Source organism: Alligator sinensis, unplaced genomic scaffold, assembly GCF_000455745.1.
Source record: "Alligator sinensis unplaced genomic scaffold, ASM45574v1 scaffold499_1, whole genome shotgun sequence".
NCBI classification, from domain to species: Eukaryota; Metazoa; Chordata; order Crocodylia; family Alligatoridae; genus Alligator; species Alligator sinensis.
Genome location: NW_005841864.1, coordinates 3,207,391 through 3,214,101, shown reverse-complemented (window position 1 = coordinate 3,214,101; position 6,711 = coordinate 3,207,391). Strand labels below are relative to the sequence as shown.

General features: G+C 40.3%; 1 protein-coding gene across 12 annotated transcripts in view; it reads left to right on the top strand.

Annotated features, from left to right (window-relative positions):
* COL19A1 (collagen type XIX alpha 1 chain) overlaps positions 1–6,711 on the top strand; it is a 402,210-nt gene that overhangs the window by 134,889 nt on the left and 260,610 nt on the right. The gene's annotated exons all lie outside the window — the stretch shown is intronic.

The following is a 6,711-nucleotide window of genomic DNA, read 5'->3' as shown; positions in this document are numbered from 1 at the left end:
TCCTGCTGTACCAGAGCTTGTCTCAATATTTATCAGTACAGTAGGGACATGCCAGAGCATCTGTTTTTGCAGCCAAAAGCCACGCTGTCTTCCACTTGACTATGTAAAGTATCACAAATATACCACCTGTTGGGCAAAATGATTTTGGCACCTGACCCCATCATCTTGCCTACCAGAGGAGGCAACCTTTTGCCACTTGCATTTTGCCAGCATACGATGTAGCAAAACCTTAGAAACAGGCCAGTATTGGGATTTTAAAACCTTTGTTATCCTTCGTGCAGTTCTCCATGTACACATTCCCATTTGTGAGCCTTTTAACTATATACTTTTTTAGCTTAGCAGTACCTTTTCCAGCTGATCCCGTCAGGCTTCTCACCCCATGCCAAAGGAATAAACAGCAGAACATACATTCTTAGTCTTCATTTTCTTGCAGTTGCCTGGATGTCAAAGCAACTTCTCATCAGGTAGATATGATCAGACTTGCAGTGACTACTACTTTCACTTTTTGTTGTTGCCCTTTGGTTTCTCTTCCTTTCATTATCTTCCCTTATTTTCTTTTCTCCAGAAACCTAAGCTTTGGGAGACTGAAGCCTATTTATTTCAAGGGACTGTCTGGAGTCATCTCACCACCTTCCTCCCCCCCCCTTCCCCCCCTCCCCACACACACATTATCCACATAGCACCACCATTTTCCAGTCTGCTGGTGTTTGAGCTGGATTATGCTAAGCATTTTATTTCTTCATTTTTATTACCTTCTTAGCCATGATCTGGTAGAGGGCACCTTTCTGCTTAGTAATATTATGATGCCTTCTCCCAAATTACCAGTTTTCACATCTCTTCCTCTTGTGAGGGGCTGATTTGCACATCTGATTTGCACACGAGGTGTTTGTATTGCCTTAGCAATTTCATGTGCCCAACAAGTGCAACATTTGGCAGTCACTGAAGGCCAGGCTGCGGAAGGAGCATGAGATAAAACTGTGCATGTTCCTGCTGGGCAAGTCCCTTGAGTCTTCTCATACCCCAGCACAAAGTCATTGGGCTGGCACAGTTCCCCAAGGACCACCTCCTCCTGGTGTCCATTTTCATCAGCTGGCATTGATTCAACATTCCAGGTTATTGTCTATGGGCTGTTCTAAAGTTAGGCCCAAAGAGAGCTCTTTCCTAACCTTCATGCAGAAAGTAGCTATGGTGGGACCCTACTTTCATGGTTTTAGCACACTCCAAAAGGGCTCCAGTTACCTTTGCAGCTACCTTCTCTGGTGTCTCTGTGATTAAGGCAGGCAAGTATCCCATTTGGAGACTGTTGTTTGGAGTCTGCTTCTGGTGATGAGTTGGGCCAAGTTTTGGTATTGCTTGAAGGCAAGAAGTAAGGGAGTTAGGACTTTTTCCTCTCAAAGTATAAACTTTGATCCTTCTTATAAGTTCTAGTGTCGGATGGCATGGATGATTATTCTCATAATATCCACACAGGGGAATGTGTTCAGTAGGGGTTTTCTTTTTGTGGTGGTGTTGTGGGGTATTTGTGTGGCTTGTTCAAAGATATGATCTATTGTAAGGAAGCTTACAAAAAGCAGAACCTTGGAAAAATTACTAGGGAGGAGTATAAGAGTATTTCTTGGGCGTGCAGAGATAAAATCAGGAAGGCCAAACTGCAATTGGAGATGCAGATAACAAGAGATGTTGTTCAATATTTTCATCAGTGACCTGGAAGATGGGATGGAGTGCACCCTCAGCAAGTTTGTGGATGACACAAAGTTGGGGGGAGGAGTAGATGTGCTGGAGGATAGGGCTCAGTTTCAGAGAGACCTAGACAAATTGGAGGATTGGACCAAAAGAAATTTCATGAGGTTCAATACGGACAAGTGCAAAATCTTGCAGTTAGGATGGAACAATCCCATGTTGAGGGCTGACTGGTTAAGCAGCAGCTCTGCAGAAAAGGACCTGGGAGTTGCAGTGGACAATAAGCTGAATGAGCCAGCAGTGTGCCTTTGTTACAAAGAAGGTTAACAGCATACTGGGCTGCATTAGTAGGAACATTGCCAGCAGATCAAAGGAAGTGATTTTTCTGCTCTATTCTGTACTGGTGAGGCCACATCTGGAGTACTGTGTCCAGTTTTGGGGCTCCACTACAGAAAGGCCATGGACAAATTGGAGAGAGTCCAGCAAAGGGCAGTGAAAATGGTTAGAGGACTAGGGAACAGGAATTGTGAGGAGAGGCTGAGGGAACTGAGCTTATTTATTCTGGAGAAGACAAGACAGTGGGCATTTAATAGCAGCCTTCAACTACCTGAAGGGAGGTTCCAAAGAGGATGGAGCTGGACTGTTCTTAGTGGTGGCAGATGACAGAACAAGGAGCAATGGTCTCAAGTTGCTGCAAGGAAAGCTTACGTGGGATATTAGGAAAAACTTTCTCGCTAGGATGGTAGTAAAGAACTGGAACAGGCTCCTCAGAGAGGTTGTGGTAAAGGCATTTATCGTGTTGGGGATGTGGGTAGCATGAGTATTCTCAGAGCAAATTGGGTGGTTTCTAAGCAACTGACTATAGATTACAGTTTTCTTGGTGTGTCTGGTGGCTTCTGGTTTTGAACTTGAAAAGAAAGGTACTTGTCAATACCTGGGAATCTTTGAGAGATGTTGTTCACCCACACATTTGAACCCTGGTCTCCTTTTGCTCTTCCTTGGAATTTGCTTCTGAAATGCTAATTTTAAGAGACAAATGATGAGTGTGGGATATTCTTCACCCTATATCCCCTTGATGTTGGGGAGCAGGCTTAAGTGGAGGGGCTGGGGCAGCCTGTATAGGTAATGCTGATGTAAAAAAATTTGCTTCTACATATGAGAATGGATAAGTGGTCAACACATCTTAAAGTACTCCAGTTACTGTTAAGTAACTTTCTTTTTTCAGTCTCCATCCAACCATAAAACCGTTATCAAGTCAAGTAAAGAATAGAAAACTCCTCTAGCATTTAGCGGCACACCAAAACCTAGGGCTCGTGTACTGCACTTTCCTCGCGCCTTGTCTACCTCTCTTTTTTCCAGGGTATGTGAGACCTCTCAGCAAGTTGCACAGATGAACGGATTAGTACCGTAGGTCTTTTCCCATTAGTGTGCCTTATTTCTGCTTGACAGAAAGAAAGAAGTGAAGGGAAGAGGGCAGAAATTTGTGGTTTTCCAAGATCTCATTTTTCGGAAAAAGGGGTATTAGTTCAGTTTTAGCAGCAAGACAGTAATAAAACATAATTATCTCTTCTACCCAGGTCCCCTCTTTGGTCCTCTATCTGAAGGTCGAACTAGGGTCAGGTCCTGATTCTGCAGCATATCAAAGGCCTTCATCTCAGATTACAAAGGGACTGTAGTGAGAATTGAAGCACCTCAGATGAAGCTATGAACATAAACACAGAGATTCTTTTGTGAATATTTTGACATTATAACTAGAATTATGGCCGAGCAATAGAGAATCAGATCTGAAATTCAGAAGAATGCACAATGCATGCTTTATCACCCCACCAACCAACAGGGAGACTGTGCTGCTCCCACCAAAATAAAAATTTGCTAAAAACTGCAAGCATCATTAATTAAAGCTAAATATACAGTTTTTAGTTTTTTAAGCAAGCGCCTTAAATATGGTACTCTTTATTTCATATGGCTTTTTATATAGTGCATTATTTGCATGAAAGATATTTTCTTACCTTAAAGTGCTATATTTTTATAATAGATTTTGGTCCTATTTTTGGATAATAGTAGATCTAATCTGTATGAAAGTGTCTACTGTGCATTCAGCTGAAACTACATTTAAGGATTCAAAGATGTATTCTCTTGTAGCCTGCTTGTCTACAAAGGTGAACTGTATACTTCTGTCATGCATACATATATGCTGACAGCATGGAAAAACACATCTGTGTTCTTTCCATAGCTCAGGAGACATTTCTATGTTGGTTCTTACACGATCTCTGTTACTACACAAGATCTTGTTCCATAAAACTGTGAGGAGGAGTAAGGTATACTGAGTATCCGGTGAACTATAAAGCAGGTTTGACACCAGCATGGTATGAACGTGTAAAATCTTAAAGCTTCACATTTTGAATGATTTAATTAGGTCAGCAGCTTACAATGTATTAAAATGCAGTAAATTATCAAGAGTATGGGGACTCCAGAAAAGCATATTTTTGAAGCTAAATTACACAAAATACTGAAATATATTCCATTACATGAAGAGCACACATAATTATTTTTTAACAACATTTAAATAAAATGTTTGGATTCAATTAGCACAGTGGTTAGAAATACCAGTCATTAGGTTTAAACTTAAAGGATCATGTATCCTTGACTGTTGCTATCAGTGTCTCTCAAACTCATTCCACATACAGAAATGTAACATCTGATATTTCTGAAATAAACAAGTTAATCTGCTTACACTAGGGTAATTTGTAGTGCTGAATAAAGAAAGAGTGAAAAAATGTAAAGTCAGTGGTATCAGCTGTTGGCAGCTGCTGTCCCACTGCTCAGAAGAGTTGAGGTCTACCATTTTAAGTTGGGGTTCAGTTCATACCACTAAAAAGAAGTGAAAAGCATTGACTGTATAGTTTGAATAAGTGACTTAAAGATAAGATAAGTATCTTAAATATGTAATGTTTTAACTAAAAAACATATCTGAAGAAAAAGGCACCACAGGGGAAGGCTTTGTTTTGACTGTAATATTTTCTTTCCTCTTTCTTGCCAGCTGAAGAGCCCTCGCATGAGTAAGCTAAAATGACAGAGGGATGCCAGGGCTTATTGTTAATCATTAGTATGCAATGCTGAAGTGTCTGACCTAAAATAGTTACTTTCCTGGCCCCAGAATGATTGCCCTTGCTATCTTCTTTTGTTAGTATCATTCAAAACAAGGTTAGACATGGGAACTTTGAATTGCACTGTGCATCTCCCTGTTTATTGCTTGGTGAGGCCCAATTTGGGCTATTACTTAACATTCACTCAACAACATAGGGGTTAACTCTGAATACAAGTAGTAAGGCTGCAACCACTGGTTTGGGATTCTTGAAGACTGGCCAGAAGTAGTTCATATGCTGCCATTGTATTCCTCCTTTGGTATGTGCTTACACATTTATTCTGGATGCAATTATAACAAAATTCACTTGGAGTCAGGTGTAGCCCAGTTCTAACCTTAATAATATCATCAGCTTTTAATCACTACAGGAAGTGAATCTGTATGGGCTTGCTGTCTGACAGCGGTGGAAAGAGGCAGCAACTGATGCTGAAATAAACCCTGATGTATATAATTACTTTTCAATCACACTCATATCCCACATGAAATCAGAACAGATTTGCAATGTAAATACATATCCAACTACTTGTGGAGTGACAATAAGATCTATGTGCTGTTAATATTACTGCCAGCTGAATTGGGATTGAACAGGAAATTCTAATCAATGAAACTAGACTCCTCATATAGGGAGGTCATTGCCTTGATCAATGATACTGGTGGTGATGAAAAGAGTCATTTAGATACTATGGGTATTTTTTTTTTAAAATCAAATTGGAATGCCAGGAAAAAATCATTATGGCTGAATTATCATCAGGTCTAGCAATTTTGATGCATCACAGCTGAGATAAGGACGGAGGAGGAATGGTAACAAATATCATCATTGGAAATATACTATGTGCTGTTTTTTTAACATTATGTTTAATGAGAGAGAACAAGGGCAAGATCAGCAACAAGATTAGAACTACATGAGGTAGTCCTTTATTTGTGGCTAAGCACGATACCGTTTTAAAAATTACCCCAAGTGATCACACCCTGATGATATCAACCTACTGGCTCTACAGTTAATATTTTTATTTAGATTTCCTGAGTGTGCTGTACAGTAAATTGTGAGCCTGATAGCTCTGGATTTGTACATTGTATAACTCACTAGGGGATTACTGATTGGACCCGTTGTCATTTGCTTTCACACTGTAGGAAGGTAGCAGTACAATGGGTTGTTTCCTTTGTTTTCAGGGGAACTGCACTAGCACAGGCAATTTTAATTAAAGGTTGGATTGAGCTAATGAACTCAAATTCCAGGCATGGAGTTCATGTAAAGGAGTATGTATGGAAGAGGTATGAGAACATTTTCTACATGCATCAACAAACATGGTTTTAATAATAGCAATGTTCTTTCTTTTTTCCAGTGTTCTTTTAGCATCCTCAAAAGATGCCAGTTTTGCTATATTTTTTTTCAGTGAGACATTTTTGTCAATACATTGTTAGTATACTGTATCTCTGGTTCTAGTAGTTGGACAAGGTTTTTTGGGTAAATCTAATATATTTTAGTAGACCAGCTAAAATAGTTATAAAAATTCTTCCTTGCAAGCTTTCAAATACAAACACCCTTCTTCAGGCAGAGGTTCTAGCCGTTGACACTTGACTTTTGTAAGAAGAGGCTAGGTATATTGGTTGGTATTATGCTGCCTATATTTGTGATATCATTTGTTCAATGGCAACAGCACCTGATAGACATAGTTAGTTGTTAGTGTGAAATCAGGTAGAAGGCAGGAAGATGTGTACCTTATAGATCAGAGGTGTCAGACATATAGCGTGTAGAGGCTTTCTGTCTTGCCCACTGGGCTACTGGAGGGCACTGGAGGTTGGGCCATTGAGCATGGTCATTGGCAGCAAGTTTGGCTTACTGCTGCCAGACCCTGCATTGCTGCCAGCCCTGCTGGACCCTGGAT